Genomic DNA, 15389 nt, shown 5'->3' with positions numbered 1-15389 from the left:
AGTCTGCGAAATCAATACTTTTTTTATGTTCAGTGTGTGCTACTAATTCTAGCGTAATGAAACCGAAACCGAAATGCGTAATCACCATGACAACCAGAAAGAAAACAAAAACGACGCATTCTCGCTTTCGTGCTTATGACGTCGAGAGTGACGTATTCGGCATGTCTTCTCTCCGTGCCGCTGACACAGAAAGCGGGTTTCGCACACGCCAGTTTTGTGTGTGAATCTGCCGGATAGCTGCTCGAGGAGTTGCTCCCGACGAATACCAGGTGAGTAGAGAGCGTTGGATTTTTCTCAAGTGTTGGAAGCCGAGCAATGCAGTGAGGTTGAGCTCGCGGAATGTTGTCAGGTTGGTCGTTCGATAGATCCGGCAAGCGAATAACGTTTCGTATGGTGATGCGCCATACCTGTCTGGCTGTTCCGTCATCGCGAACACCAGTTTGGACGTCTGTGGCAGAATAAAACTTGACCGTGTCATGTGTTAAACACACGAAGACAGTAAAATTTCGTTCCGGTGCGTATACGATCGCACTGGAAAATGAGGTGCTCTCCGCTATCCCTCATGCGGCAGTTGTTGACGCTTGCGTAAAACACGTATGTAGTCCTTCAAAACACAGTTCATGTTTGTACGCGCAAACAATTTGTAGCTTATCCTTCTTTTCTTTTTTTTCCTCTCGTCTGCATTCGCAAGCTTTGCAAAAGCAATGGAATGGCGTTGGGTTGTCGTCTGCGCACATAAATATTGTCTCTGTCTGCTTTCTCCATCCCTGGATCTTTGACACATGTCAGCGCATACCCTTTGCGTCATACTGCACCTGCTCCAGTGCTGTAAGTGGATGGGATAAGGAATAGTTATCTGTCGTCTGGGAATGCGCTATGATCCTGACAGTGTAGCGCCCGTGCGTTGCGCATTCTGTTGCTCCCGCGCCTGTTCCTAGTCTGATGCCTTTTCGCTGTCACATCCACCGTGACAGAAGCCCGTGTTAGTCGCTTTAGCTCGTGTCAGAAGTAAGTATGCGCCTTTTTTCTCTCTGCTAATAATCATTTGTCTCTACGGTGCATAGCCACAAGTGTCGGTGAGGGAACGAAACGATTTCTAAATATCACGGCGGTAATAGTATTTTTCGCCGTGAAGAATGCCTCAGGGCTATGCATGCGCTGAAAGGTGCTCTTCCCGGAGTCATCATTGCTATTATTAGTTGCGTAATGGTGTACTTTAACGGGTCCCCTGGGAATTTCTTTTACGTATTGCGCGTCTGCAGTTTCATGTAAGAAAGGCTAGAGTTAATTCGAGCCCGCGCAGTCGGTGGTATGGTTGGGCCTCGGATTCGCTTGTGGTGTATGATCAAAGAGCGACGATTTGTTTCGTGGCACGATTTGTATGAAAGTGGCTGTGCGATAGTAGCTGTGCGATTTTTTGTCTTAGAGCACCCAACATAAGCTCACTGTGTACACATCTGTAACTTAAAGTGGTCGTGGAATTTTATAAGTTCCAGTGATGTATTGAATGTAGTTGCAGTAGTATTGCGCGTCGTCGGGGTTACATCCGTAAAGACATCTACAGTGAGTTCGTTCCTTTATTTTATTCCATCTAATTTGATTTTATATTGGCATTGATTCATTGCATATTGTTCCACACACGGAACAGCTTGTATTTTTGAGCTCTTCGTCGCCGACGTTTTTACTGGAGTTTCTCTTTCCTATCAGTTTGCTTCAACTATAGCGTTGTGGCTTCGTATAATTAGAACAATTATTGAGGTACCCAGATAATGTCTCAGGCGGAACAGGCTTTTATCTTTGTGTACGTACATATATTGCCGGCTGCAAAGCATTCACCCTTGTGAGTGAGGATAGTTTCCGACTGCCCTACGAAGTGGCTTCCCTGCGTGACAGGTATGTCAAGCGACGGGGCGCCCTTGGCAGGGTCTACGTAGTTTGTCGTGGAATCCCTGGAATTACAAGCATTCTCACGAGTATGGACGTTCCGGCGTCGTGTCCTTCGTACGATATTGCGTAGAATTTATAATTTTTTTTATGTTCGATGAGTTGCGAAAAATGTAGTTACGTGGGCTTCAAATGGCAAACCGCAGAATCGAAAAACTATGCTATTTTGTAGAGCATGATGTTTCTGAGTAAATGGGATTGCTAGCCATCCGCGGCTGGTGAATATCTGATTCGAAGCTATCGATGTAGTCGTGCCCGCACAGCCCGAAGTTACAAATTGATGAAGGATTATATATTATTTAATGAGGATTTTAGTCAGACAGCGTATTTGCAGCACTGCTTTTTATTGGAAACGTTTATTGACAAACTGCTTGCATTAATTCAGTTCAATTTACGATACATATGGTAGGACAGCAGAGCTGAAATGACCAAGTGCGATTGTAGTATCGCGTTACAACGGTCACAGAAACTTTTGCGCTCTCTCTCTCTCCTTCTGAAGCACTCTGGTACATTGTACCCCCGTAACCTTCCAACTAACTGAATGTTGGCAACTCTGTGACATGCACCACGCGCTCCTTGCCCATGATATTCAGGAGGAACAGAGCTCTTTCCATTTCCTTCGCGTTTAATTGATGTACACTATTCATAATAGGTGATGATGAGGATGATTGGAGTTTTAGTGGCGCATCGACAACAAAGGTCATAATGCGCCAACACTGTGATTTAGAAGAGACTAGTTGAAAATAGGTACGATGTTTAATAACAGGATTGAAATAATATATAAAATGCCAGTCTAAAACCACAAAAGGTTTACAATATGTATATATACAATATAGGTTTACAATAATCTGGGTTGTATTCCGCTAATATGCAGTCATCTGTTCTGCGTCCTCTAGCGACGACATCGAATTCCCTGATTCAGGCCTCGTGGCGTAACACAGCATGTAGGAAGTGGACATGCGATCCGATATCTGTTTCTCTAGAATTTTCTTTAGGGCAGCATAAGCCTGGTGAATATAGCGCATACCCACGCACATTTTTCGCGGAAGACGAGCCTTCTCGAACCCTTTCCCGGACCTATATAAACATAATATTACACTTTCATATAATGGGAGGCCCCGTGGCATAGTGGATAGGATGATCGTTTTCCACGCCGAGACTGGGAGGTGACGCGGGGTTCGAATCCCCGCATCGGCCGTGCTTGTCTGAGGTTTTCCCTGGGTTTTCCGACAGACTTTCCTGACGAATCGGCACAGTTCCCCTGAAGTCGGCCCAGGACGCATAACCCCCTGTCCCCACTCCTTCCTGTCCTCTTTCCACCTGTCCACGTCTGTCCGCCGCTTATAGCCAAGCTACTTTTGCTGGACAGCCGTAAGGCGACTGCGATGATGGCTGCTAAGTCAAGTCGGTAGGCATCCTCTCTTCGCGGGCGTTCTAGACCCTTGATACTATTTTGCCATTGTGTATAGTACAGGGTGTGTTCGGACAAAAGTACACCCACAACACTTTACAGGCGCAGACGGGGGTAGAACTATGTAAATTTTCGTTCATTATTCTCCAGGTCTGGTACTGATAAGCACGTCAGCAAGGCTCGTCTGCGTCAGAGTCCTAACATCAGAAAAGACCGCGTAGCCACAGCCTTGACTGTGTATTTCGCGTGAGCCGGAAGATAATGAAGTTTTTAGGGCTGCATTGGGCTGCAGCAAACCCTTTGCGGGTCACGACCGCTCAGTGGAAGTATCATAGTGGAAGGATGAAGGAAAAGACGAAGAGACTGCGTTAAACGAGACTCCTTAGCTAGATACCTTAACGTAGCAGTTGATGAGGCAATTAATGAATCCGACGTCTTCAGAATTCTAGCGAATTCATGTCTTTGCAATCCATGTGTCTCACACTGTAATGTCTAAAAACATTGTTTCGCACGCGGGAGTGTCGTAAAATAAAGTTTCATTTTGGGAAGCATGACCTCATGAGGTGGCACAATCTACCAACGCGTCAGGCGACAATGCTCCTCGAATGTCGATATCCGTCTCATCGCTACAGGTGCTGGCGAGGTTGATTTATGATTCGAGAGGAAATAAATATAGTTTGTTTTGTTTTTCTTTTGTTTTTCGTAGTGGAGCTTTAAGGCAAGGATACCGCATTTTTTTTATACAAACGGGCTCAGAAGTAAAGGAACATTGTACTTTTTTAAGGCTATGAAAGGCTTCTTTCGTCGATACACCTCCGCATACCATCACGCCTGCGTGGTGACATACGCGGCCAGTAATACTCAGCAGTAAAGGCAGTAGCAAGAATATGAGACTGCGGTGAGTATAGGATTCGGCACGCGACTACACATGCTCGTGAACTCCGAATATATGGAAAATTGGTACGTTCCGGAATTGTAGTTCCATATGGATGCGCATAATCGCCTTTTGCATTGATCAGGCATAGATTTAGTTGTCGAGTACAAACCCTCCAAAGCGCACGCAGAAATTGGCGGACTTCTCGACGAATATACCAGTGTGACATTAGCGCACCGTTTACGGGAAATTTTCCTCGCAATTGATCGCAGAACTTTATTTCGCGCCTGCGTGAGAGTAGCAGCAGTGATTTGAATGTGTTCAAACTTCCGCAAACACGTCGGGTGCAATCGATGTTTGAGCGCTTTTCTTGCTGTCCGACATCAATGGCGCCGAGCCAAGTAGGTGGTTGTCCGACTTATGATGTTGCTTCGTTTCTGTCTGTTTGCTTGCTTGGTTTTGTTGTTGTTGTTGTTGTTTTCTTTCTTTTTTTCGAAAGGGTCATACTGCTGTTCTCGAAAAGTAAACATCTGGCCTTCGCCATCAGTCACCGGCCGACCCCGTGTGGACGTTGTAACCGATATATGTACTACAGTACAACAATTTCCGGTGTATGCACGTTGCGCCTAGCATCAACGCACAAACGAGAGATAAACACGCGGTGTGCTATTCCGCTAATGGCTCTTCTCTTGTTTCTCACCTGCATGGGTGCCGCATAAAACGTAGGGAACAGCTATGAATGCAGACAGCGGTTCGCGCGCCTGTTTGTACGTTTATGAATGGCAGCCAAAACTGAAGGATTTTTTTATCTCTTCCTCTTCGGCCAGTGTGTTGTGTTACGAGAAAGTTTTCTCATTCCTGAACAGATAAAGCTGTCTCTTTTGGCCTCATCGTACTCCGTTTAGAGCGTGACAAAAAACGACACAACTAGAACGTGCAAAACGTAGTACGCTATGACAGTTTGTCTCCGCGCAGGGGAGAGGGGAAAGGTTGTAGGAATCACATGACGAAGTGTCTGTCCAATCACAGGGCAGCGATAAGGGGGTGTTCGTATACCGGCATTGGTCCACAGAAGAGACCACGTGCGCCATGCCTCCAAATGTCACCCCCTTATTTGGGAGAAGGACCAATGAGGTTGCTCCACGGACAATGGGGGAAAGAGGAAAACTGGAGAACTACGCAGACAGCTGACTTACTTGCATAGCGTATTGAGTTACGGTGATTACAAGACGTACTATACGTTAGCGGAGTTTGGGACGGAACCTCTGCCTTGGTTTGCAGAATAGAAATCTCATGGGGTTCCGTCGTTGGCACTCAAACGCCTTCAAAAGCGACAGAGAGAGAGAAAAAAAACGCGCGTCCGGAAAACAGTAGAAACCCCCAATACCATGGTGACCAGCCTCCCGCGATTATTTTTCCGCTGCCCTGCAGTCGCGTTGATCCCAAGAAGACCACCTTGGGTCGGGAATTTTCCCAGGAATTTCATCCTATGGGGATATTGTAACTTCGTAGAGAGAAGGGGTGGGGGACCGGTGGGTGGCACCCCTGCTAGATGTCTACCGTCACGTATTACCACATAGGATGTACCCGTATCAGAAAAATTGGTGGAGGTGGGGCGGTTAGACCTTTGGAGGAATAATAATAATTCCCGGTTTTATGTCGCGGGACAACTACGATCATGAGCGACGTACGCCACAGTGGTCGGTCTATGGATTAATTTGCCCCACCTCGCTGTTCTTCAGCGTGCGCCGATAGATCAGCAAACGGCACACCGTACTTAAAGTCCCTCGCGGAAGACGTGTGGGCCTTCCTCTTCCCCCACCCCCTTTCATCCCTTCCCCGAGCAACGTGCCGCCAATCCAGGCAGGCAGACCGCTCGAAATCCCCACGTCCCCCCCCCCCCCCTCTCGCGGAAGACGGCGTGTAAAAAGCATCTTGTACCTAGTCACAAAGTTGCTGGCGTCCCCGGTCGGGTTCAAGACCCGCAACCTTGTGATCAGTGGGCGAACACTCTATACCAAGCGAGCCACCGAGGCCGGTACCTTTGGATGGGTGCTGTAATGGCATCTAAATAGCATTATGTACCCGCTAATGAACATTCAGGGCCGCGTTGCAATCTATTGACACGCTACAGTAGAATCAGAGACAGGAAATGTATGTGTGTGGAACGGACAGGACATGAACTGCGATGTCATGAGTGGAGAAATGGCCCAATATGGAGAAACTGGCCCACATGATCGTGTTCTAGCGGGAAAACGTGTGCACTCATCATCAATATCTCGTAATGTGATCATCTCTAGGTCATCTAGGACATTATTTTCGGAAATGCTCACAAGCATATTCCCACAATGCTTCAGCAGCACGATAGGGCCGATCGTGGTTGCTCCATATACACAGGGGTGACTTGATCTTGCCGGGCATCGTCACACTGTTCAGCCATCAAAGTCTGAATCATGAAAATTGTTTTCGTTTTCCTTCAGAAGCTTGTGCGCGCGGAGTTTTTTATTTTATTTCTTTTTATGTTGAAAATGGATTATGTCGCGTTTGCGGATTTCGTTTCTTTTCGGCTAAGTGGCTCACCCTAGAACGTTGTTATATATATTTCATCACCGTTATTCAAGGAATACCCACTGCAATCGTCTTACATTCGTTCAGTTGAGGTTTTCTCTTATAGGCACTTTGTGTGTGTTTGTGTGCTTTCGACTTATACAATAGGATAGAAATGGAAAGAAAAAAATGGAAACGTAGGCCGTATAGGTGCTTTCGACTTCTCCTTATTGCATACGGAGGTTCAATTGATGTAGCATGCTGTCCCACGCACCCCCCTCCCTACCCGCTTCTCAAAAACACTGGACCTGTCCCTGCGTGCGACCACGCTGTAAATAAATATAAATAGTTGTTTGTCTGTTTACTTTGTCTACGAAGTTTATCTTTCTTCGGTAAACGTCCATCAGCAAACACCAGGTGGATCAAGTTTATGTGTGTGTCGTCTGCTATTACTGTGAACGTGGGGTCCAACGAAATAACTGTTTCCTGTATGAGTTACGGTTACAGTATAAGTGCCGGTCGATAACAGTAGCAATGTATAGGGGAGGTGAACATTGTTTCCAGCACCGTGTGTCGGAGATTTCCGGCGCACGTTCAAGAACCCCAGGTGGTCGAAATTATCCGCAGTTCTACCCCGCGACACGTGCAGCGTGTAGCCACACAAGTGTGGGCGGATTCAGCTCACGTGTAGATCTACTCCCAGTTACCGTATTTTCCGATGTATAACGCGCGCGTTATACAGTAAAAAAAGTACTCTGAAGAGGCCCTGCGCGTTATCTAACGGTGCGCGTTATACACCGAAATATTTTCCTACAGAGTCCCTTTTCTGGTCGGTGTCGTACAAATTCTATCCGCTTCCAGGCTGTGCTATGAGTTTCTCCGAAATCTCTTGGGGTCAGTTGACAAAGCCGGCGAAAGGGAGCTGGACTTCATAAAAATTAATGATGCTGCTCAAGGATATGCTACTGAACAGTCAATAATCCTGAATTCATTTCAGAAGACTGTCGTGATTGAGAAGAGACGCGAAACTAAATATGTTTCAAATAAAGCATATGCATAGTTAATTAGTTAGTTAATAAATTAGTAAACTAAAGCATACACCGCCTTGGTTTATTGTGCATAGTGGTGGCAGCACGGCAGCTTGTAGCAACATTGCGATGCGCGTTATACATGGAACTTTTTTCAAATTCGGCCCGGTTTTGCGCGCTATACACCGGAAAGTACGGTATTATTGTACTTTGTACACGTGGCTCCATCTTTCGCGTGGCGAAAAAAAAAAGTCGTCGCGAGTTTCAGTATAACTACCGTGTTTGCATTTGAGGAAATCAACCAACCAATACTGCGGATTCCAGTAGCCCTTCCCACGCGGATACGCCTCCAGTCAAGTGAAAGAACAGCGTACGAATGCTCATTACATCATGGCTTTAGTATAAGCTGATATCGAGCTCTGGGGTGACGGGAATTTGAAACTGAACAGTGCATCGCACTCGTCTCCGAGGCTGTATAAGTTTCCCTCAAATTAGGTTTCGTGCGATTTCTATACTAGAAAGCGCAAGAATATCTTCCAGGGCGATAGTAATAACTTCCTCGACTTTTCTTTTTCCTTTTCTCCTGGGGGGGGGGGGGGGGAGCAGGAACTTCGTTCACCGAAGTGAACTTTACGTTCATATCCACCAGCTATTAAAAAAAAACTAAGGCAGCGCTCGTATCATCGTTACATTCATAGGACACGTCGCGGTTCACGTCTGAGGAGTAGTACACCTGGTCTCGGTTCTTTGCGGAAGTCCTCTTTCAAATCACCTTCTGCACATCGACGCGAAAACACGGAACGCCATGGGCGCATCTGTTGTATCTCATAAGTGGTATCTGTCTCATCCCCCCCTCCCCCTCCTTACTTACCGCGGTGCGGCCCGATCCTAATCAAGAGCCGCTGCCTGTACGTGTCCTCTCTCTGGCAACAGAGGTGAACCGGGATGCCGCTTCAATTATTCAGTGACATACAGGGCGGTGTTCCCAACGGCCGCACAGGTCGACACCAGAGAAAAGTATACACAGGTAACAGTGCATTGCTGCGAAACGCATGATGGGAAAAGCGCTCGTTTCTTTTATCTGAAGATCGTCGTGAATGATGAAGATTCCGAACGATTCAATTGTGCGGACGGATGAATGTGCGTTTATTGCGTGGGAGCTCGCGAGCATTTTAAACTCGCGAAAGCTCTTGCGAATACTTTTGCGATAGGGAAGTGTGAGGAAGGTTAATTGAATGAATATCATATTTGTACAAACTCCGGAGGACCAAAAAAATACAATTAGCGAGTGTTAGTATACCGCTGATAAGGTTGCCGTTAACTTACCCTGTCTACCGGAACCCATGACAGAGGGCGTGACTTATAATCTTATCTGTTGACAGGGTGTGGTAGACGCGGTAGGCTAGCGGGCTACTGGTATATAGCGGTCTACTAGCACTCGCTATTGTCTACGCGGGCGCTACATAGTGGCCCCTTCATCTGCACCGATTTCACTGAAACGGTGACTCAAATTTTTTTCCTAGTTTCAGATCACTTGAGGGTAAGGTGGGGCAAGATGAGACACTGGGCAAGACGCGACATTTTTTGCTCAACGCCGCCTGTCTCAGAGACGCGTTGCTCCATGCGCTTGAAACATTACTCGTAGGTGGTTCTACATGTCCGCTATATGCAAGTGAGAATTGTACGTATTGGTGTATGCGTTGAAGAGAGAGAAAAAAAATCACTTCTGCAGGGAATATAAAGACCCGCCAAAAAGGCGTGATATTCTGTAGTCCTTTTCCTTGTCTGCGCAGCAGCATTTCGTAGGCTTTTTCTGTCACTGTAAGTTCACATCATATTTCATCATCATGCATTCATCAAGATATATGCAAAATATGGGCACTCTTGGTTATCCGGTGTTGAACAGAAAAATTAATGCAATTATCCGATGATAAGCACGGGGCAGGACACGACAATTTAATGTAATTTAAATTTAATGCGATTTAAATTTCTAACGAGGGATAATGGTAGTTGGGCTTCGCTGCCGCGCAAGCTCCAGTCAACGCGCCAGCAGCATTCCTGAGCCCACTCGCATGAACGTTCCTGTGTGGTGTCCTCAGTGGCTTCGGTAGTGCTTCGAGTACGCGCTACAGTCCTCAACGCTGCAGGTGCGTGAAGCACTGTCGAAGCTACAGAGGTCGCCACTGAGGAATTTCCTCAACGTTCGTACAAGTGGGCCTTTTGCTGACCATCACAGTGTGTGCGTCGTCCTCTCTTACGGTCCTTCCATTAGGGGCGCACCTATTGACTCTAGGAGAACCTCTCTGTCGCCTTGTTTGTTCGTGACTCCAACAAGATACTTGGAAGGTTCGCCACGCTTCTTGTGGCCCTATGACCAGTAAACGTTGCACCCGGGACTAGCTCCGCCCGCGACAGGACGGACATCATTGTCCCTGCATGTTGAAGAAGAAAAATAGTGTAAGGAGGAGGACACTTTTTAACGCTGACGTCAGACCGGGAGATGTCAATAGATATAACGTTGCAATGAAAGAGCATTCGAACATTCTCGAATACTTAAAAAACAGCGATTTAGCCGAAGGCCCTTATTACGTGTCATAACGACGGGGCTCCAAGGGCAAGCCAGTGGTTTTGAAGCTGATTCGAAGAAGCGAACGTCAACTTGATGGGAACCCGATGTGCCGAACGACAAATCGGCTTCCGATAACTCGTCCAGTACTTTCGTTACCAGCCACGGAAACGGGACGAAGATATCCTGTGGCACGCCACCTAAAATGCCGTTAAAAATAGATGGCGCTGTGACGCACCCGGGTGAGCTGGATCGTATTTTTGGTACCAGCAGGACACTCCGGTCACCCAACCTGACGCAACGGCTGATGCAGTGCCCCACGCGTGTCGTTCCTTCTAGTTGGCTTATACTCCACGTTGCCGTTTATTTTTAGAGCAGCACGTTGTCGTTTGGAATTGGGAGAAAGTAAGAGAATGCGGGAAGGACCCGTTCATCTTTGCGTAGCCTGTGTGTGCAACAAGGCGAGCGCGATCGTGACGTTTGTCTGCATGAATCATAACGTCCGGTTCTGGCAGGAAGCCTCCAGGGAAGCTGGCAGGGCTCGAAGCTCTACACGAGCGGTTGACTCGTTTTAGAAGCACCTTTCAACACGCTCCCGCTTACGCAAGTTGTATAAAATCACGCCATGTTAAGTGACAGACCGTAACTATGGGCCACAAATAAGCGCTTGGTGGTATAGGAAGTCAATAAGATGTGGTGGCGAGCGTTTTCTAATTTTATCTTGCTGACTATCCTCTAAGACGTGCGTCTTCAGCACAACATTCAGACGTTGTCTAGGGTGTGATTGTTCAAGTGCATGCAAGACATTATATTAATATAATATCATTTGGTTAGGGGGGAGGGGTATGTTTATTAAGAAAAAAAATACAAAGGAAAGGTCTGCCAGACAGAGGTCGGTGGTTAGGTGGTCTTAAGTGTGTGATGACGAGGAACGGCCGTCCTGCGTAGAAATTTCGCAGGCATACCCTCTCCTCACGACTTTGGAATACGTAACTATATCCTTGCCGCTGTCAATAAGAGAAAACTTGACAATGTGGCATTCTTTGCCGCTCAGCGGTTGTGAGCGAAATGCGCTTCGCTCAAGGTCCTTGGACAACACCTTCCTGAACCTTCTCCGGGAAACCGTACCACAATGTATGATAGGACAGCACCAGCTTTCCAACGGAATCACTCCTCAGACGTCATTACATCCTGTTTTTTCCTCAATCTTTTCTCCCGAATTCTATATTTAGTACGATAGATTCGTCCATCGATGTTTACGTGTACTCTTCGCTCGATGCAGTGACGGACCCCCAGTTCGCGATAGCATCGGTACAAGAGTCGGTACTGTGTCGTCCCCACGGGAGCGAACCATCGAACGATATATAGCTTCGTTTTCGTGCGCCAAGCTCGTCTTTCTCCATTTCGTAGTGTTCGAAGGAAGTTACGTTTAGGGATACAGATCGATGTTCATTGATTCAGTTAGTCTGGAAGAACGCGTTTTGCAAATCTGGTTACAGCGACTGCTCTTGGGCGTGACTAGCTTTGTTGCACAGTTTTGCATATATCTGTACTTCGCTAGCTCTTTAACACGTGGTGGACTGAATTGTATATGAAAGAAAAATAAGGATGGGAAGCTTGGTGTTGGGGAGGTTACTCATGAAGACCGAAGTGGAGAGCTGATTAGGATAACACGTGGCACTCATTGCAAATGGTTTTCTTCCAGTCTTCAGCGGTAAGGGCTCTAATGTCTGCAGTTTAGGTTGATGTGGGAAAGCAAATGAAAATGAGCTGGAAAGCAACTTTTGTTCTGGAATACGGGACGTCTAGTCGCGTGGATATCAAACAATGCGTTTGCTATCTCGTGAAAAGAAACCGTTTGTGGAATTTTCATAGACAGACACACGTCGTTCACTCGAAGGGAGAAGTGACAGGCAATAACTCGAGAAAGACATTTTTAAATCGAGCTAAAGCACCATCGAGAAACAATTTCGCGCTCCACGTTTCTATGCTAATCTCGGCATGCATACTCACACAAGGGGGGGGGGGGATCTGTTTATTACGAAAAAGAAACGAAAAGTGATTATGATGCGGTATTGAAAATACAGGTTGGGTTACAACAGCAATAAAAATACATGAATCAGGAAATTTGTCACTTAATTTTTGGCCCACTACATAAGACTCGCTTGTCACTATGTGAGATCGTTCCAAACTTCGCTAGCACTACATGTACTTTTGCGTCTGTCATTTTCAGGTGGTGCGTCTATTACCCCCTTGTGATCCTCAATTTGTCCTTAACATTGCCTCCTCCTTCCTTTGGCGAAAATGGATGACGCTTCCCTAAAGCCCAAATAAAAGTGAAGTGCCGTGAAAGACAAGTAAAAGTGAAGTGAAGTGAGCGACCGGCTGAATGGATACGGCGCAAACTGAACCGATGCAAAAAGTTGTGTCGGCCTCCACAGGTCTGCAAGATACCTGACTGTTGCAAAGTAAAAACGATGTGTTGTGGGTTATCAACTCTGGAAATCATCACGTAGAAAAAGCGGTTTGAAAGCTACGGGTCTATTGCTAACTTTCAAATCGATTATACACGTCGACAAGCTTCGAATTTGTAAGAGCTACAGGGTGCGAAACAGACGCTTGTGCGACGAAGAAATCGACGACGAGGCTATCTTGAGCTTGCGCTTGGCTTCGAGCCGACCCATCTGTCCGAACCAGATCTCCACCATTCCTGACTGTCCGAACTTCAACTGAACCGAACTGACATTACACTTGCAACGACCTCATAGCTCGGCTTTTCTCCTATAACGAAAATTGCGTTGACGCCCTTATTCGGCAGTCCAAAAGAAGCCTTCTTTATAGAACACGTTATCAGGTTGTAGACGTGGATGGTGACGACTAGCTGTTTGGATGGCTGGTCTTCGATCATCGCCTATACGTTTCTTCTTAACAGGACCCGCGACATCTGTCGACTGAATTGTTTATCATCTTAGCTTAGTCTCAGCGTACGGAACCGTTTATTTATATATTTAATTTATGATACCCTCAGGGCTTATATTAGCATTAGAGAGGGGAGGGACAGTAACGGTAAGTCAAATATGAGTGGATGCATACAGAAGATACAAAACAAACAATGAAAAATTACACAAAAGCAATCACTATCTGGCGTTGAGATTATCACAACGCGCGAGCATTCTTAAATAATGAAGAGTCAGTGATGGATGAAATAGAGGCGGGAAGGTGGTTCCACTCGAAATTATAGTTTGGGGCAGAAATAACTGAAAGTATATATAGTGGTGCGAAAGGGAGTGCCAACCCTCTGTGCATGGTCCAGCCTTGAAGAGATATGTGGTGGACGAGAAATAAAGCGTGTCGGAGGATATCGTTGTGATAAAAAAAAAATGTGAACGAAACTAGGACGAGTAACGCTGCGTCGAAGTGAGAGTTGAGATAGGTTAAGACTATTACTTTCATGGAGGTAACACTGGCTGTACGGGCATAATTACCAAGAATGAACCATGCTGCGCGGTTTTGTACACCTTCCACTTGGGGAATGAGTGACGCCTGTCCCGGCTTCCATGCACACAGAAGCAGCATATTCAGGCTTTGGAAGCACGAGGGTTCGGTATAGCATAAGTTTTAGGTTTTGTAGACCAAGGCTGTAATTACGGCGGATGTACCCTAGAGTGCGTGTGGCGTTTTTGGTAATATACTCGAGGTGTGGTTTCCAGGATAGATTCGAAAATATGTAAATTCCGAAATATTTATATGTAGAAACATGTTCCAATGCAGTGTTATTAATCATAAATGTGGTACAAGGTTCCTTGTCGCGGCATATTCTCATGTGCTTGCTCTTGCCGATGTTTAGTTCCAAGTACCACTAACTGCCGTTATACAGTCATACACGACTTACCGTTATTTACGTTACGGAAGCATATGTGTTACAATATCATAATATAAACATCCGCACATGCCCTTAGTAAGGATGCACTATAATCTCGGTACTCGTAACCTACAAACACAGACGGAAGGGACTCTTTCTGGGCTAAGTCAAGATTAGATTCGTCAGAGTGTGTCTGGCCAGCCGTCTGTCTGTCTGATAAGGTTTGATAGCAGATTGCAAGGGATATCTTTCTGTCGAGCTCTCAGGAAATGGAACACGTGAAGGGATGGTGGGGTGTCAGGTTAGCCAAGTGACCTACAGCGGAGGAAAGACTTTAGTCGTGTCATATGCAGCCGATTAGTCGGCTGCTGTCCCAAGCAGCACAATGTACTGAAAGTCGAGTGCAATAGGGGTGGACGGGTAGGTGGAAGGCCTTGAACAGAATTCTGAAAGTAAAGAGCATTCATAAGACACATACCGGCCACCCCTATTGCACTTGACTTTCAGTACATTGCGCTGCTTGGGGTGGTTCTGCATTCCTATATACTCATGCTGGGTGAGCAATATTGAAGGTTGATATTGTCGCATGTATTCTGGCCTTCAAGGAAAGTGTTCTGTTTAGTTAACCTTTTCGTCGTCTACGCTGTTATGTGTCGTTACTTCGGGAAAGTGATACCTTTGCGACAGAAAATGGCAAATCAAACTCAAACTTCGGGAAAGTAAACCTGCGTACGTTCGTGTCATCCGAGTTAAATTTCCAGTTCGCTGCCGTTTTAATGTTGCATACGATGCGAGAACGACAGTGTCACAGTGGAAGGGATTCGCTTCAGCAGCCCTAAACGACTGTGAGCTTCGCGTATTTTCGATGAAGCAGGATAAACTTATTTTCACATCCTCATGAGTATCATTTCACTTGGTTCCCAATGATCTAGCATTTGGATTTCTTTACCGGCATAATTAAAACTTGAACATTATTACGGTACGTTCAAAAGAACGTTGGGATTGGTCCTTCCATGCATATGTACGTATGTGAGTGCTGTTTTTCGTCCCCTTGTACATACCCTCTGATTTGCTGTGCTCTTTTTGTTTTTACGTACGTAGTTATGTTTAGTAATGATCTTCATAACTTCGCTGGTTCTTTTGCACTTCACTTCACT

General features: G+C 46.2%; 1 protein-coding gene across 3 annotated transcripts in view; it reads left to right on the top strand.

Moving 5' to 3' along the window:
• The first annotated feature begins 160 nt into the window (after positions 1–160).
• Positions 161–15389, top strand: part of LOC135385477 (ubiquitin carboxyl-terminal hydrolase 2-like) — a 113987-nt gene continuing 98758 nt past the window's right edge. Inside the window, exon 1 of one of the 3 annotated variants that reach the window (XM_064614812.1) lies at positions 161–269. The gene's annotated coding sequence lies outside the window, so the exon portion shown is untranslated. Of the gene's footprint in view, positions 270–919; positions 1009–15389 lie in introns of those variants that run through there. The other 2 variants (XM_064614814.1, XM_064614813.1) reach the window with 2 other exon arrangements.

The sequence above is a fragment of the Ornithodoros turicata genome, chromosome 2 (assembly GCF_037126465.1).
Source record: "Ornithodoros turicata isolate Travis chromosome 2, ASM3712646v1, whole genome shotgun sequence".
Classification (NCBI taxonomy): Eukaryota; Metazoa; Arthropoda; class Arachnida; order Ixodida; family Argasidae; genus Ornithodoros; species Ornithodoros turicata.
This window is presented reverse-complemented; position numbering and strand designations above follow the sequence as displayed.